The sequence below is a fragment of the Merops nubicus genome, unplaced genomic scaffold, assembly GCF_000691845.1.
Source record: "Merops nubicus isolate BGI_N331 unplaced genomic scaffold, ASM69184v1 scaffold39153, whole genome shotgun sequence".
Classification (NCBI taxonomy): domain Eukaryota; kingdom Metazoa; phylum Chordata; class Aves; order Coraciiformes; family Meropidae; genus Merops; species Merops nubicus.
In genome coordinates, this window is record NW_008600328.1 from 23,133 (window position 1) to 24,232 (window position 1,100).

Consider the following 1,100-nt stretch of genomic DNA (forward strand, 5'->3'; position numbering starts at 1 on the left):
AACAATGAGAATCCTTTTTATATATTACTTCATACTTTTAAATACATATTAGTCTTAACGCTAACTCAATGATATAAATGAAATCAAGCTATATTATCTATTGTATAATTACTAATATCGGTTATAAAACTGACTTCAAACTTCAGAAAATAATTTTTGTTACAATCACGATTTTTTACTTTGTCCCTTGAAAAAATAGAAAAAAGATAACCTGATATATTTTAATAAAAGCAAGTCAAAATAATTATTTAAATGTCCAATTAAATACAAAAGCTATATAGCAGCTACATGAAGATTCATTATATCAGTTTAGTAAAATTGCTAAGTCATGAAATACATTCTTCTGGATATAGCCTATCACATTATCGCAAATATGTTGTATTTCTTTGTTCAGTGAAAGATGACAGCTTTAATTAGACTTAGCATTATCAGTTCCCCAAGTATATTTACCCATTCTTGGGAACAGCAGATAGATGTACACACGCTGCTTAACTCTACCAAAAAAAGACTATGTTTTAATATTTGTCTTTTCATACTTATGTGCAAAAGCAGACAGAAGAGGGGATTACTAGAAAATACACAAAACACCATCAATTAATAAAGAAATCATTACCAAGCCTCTTCTATAATGTACAAACAGACTTGTATACAGCAAAACAGGAAGGTCAATTCAAGAAATTGGTAGTATAAATATTACATCCTTACAAATAACAAAGGAGATACAGTAACATTTTAAAAGAAATCACTGCATATAAAACCACTAATAGAAATGCCCACCCAACAAAAAACCTATGAAATATTTTCTTTGGAACTTTTTAATAATGGCTTATTAAAATTAACAAGCTTCAACAAGGGGCTCACAGCATGGCATTACCCACATTTTGGCTTTCTGAGAAAAAAAAAAAAGTCACCGCTTTCTTGTTTAAAATACACCTTCGACTAAAAGACACATGAGGAACTTCATCTTCTGTAACAGCCTTTCCAAAATGACAAACTTAACATAATTTAATAGAAATATCCACAGAAGAAAACAGAACAGTAATTAAGATGAAGTACGGTTTTGCATACACGTAGGGGTTCAGCCCCAGGCAGGAGCCGGG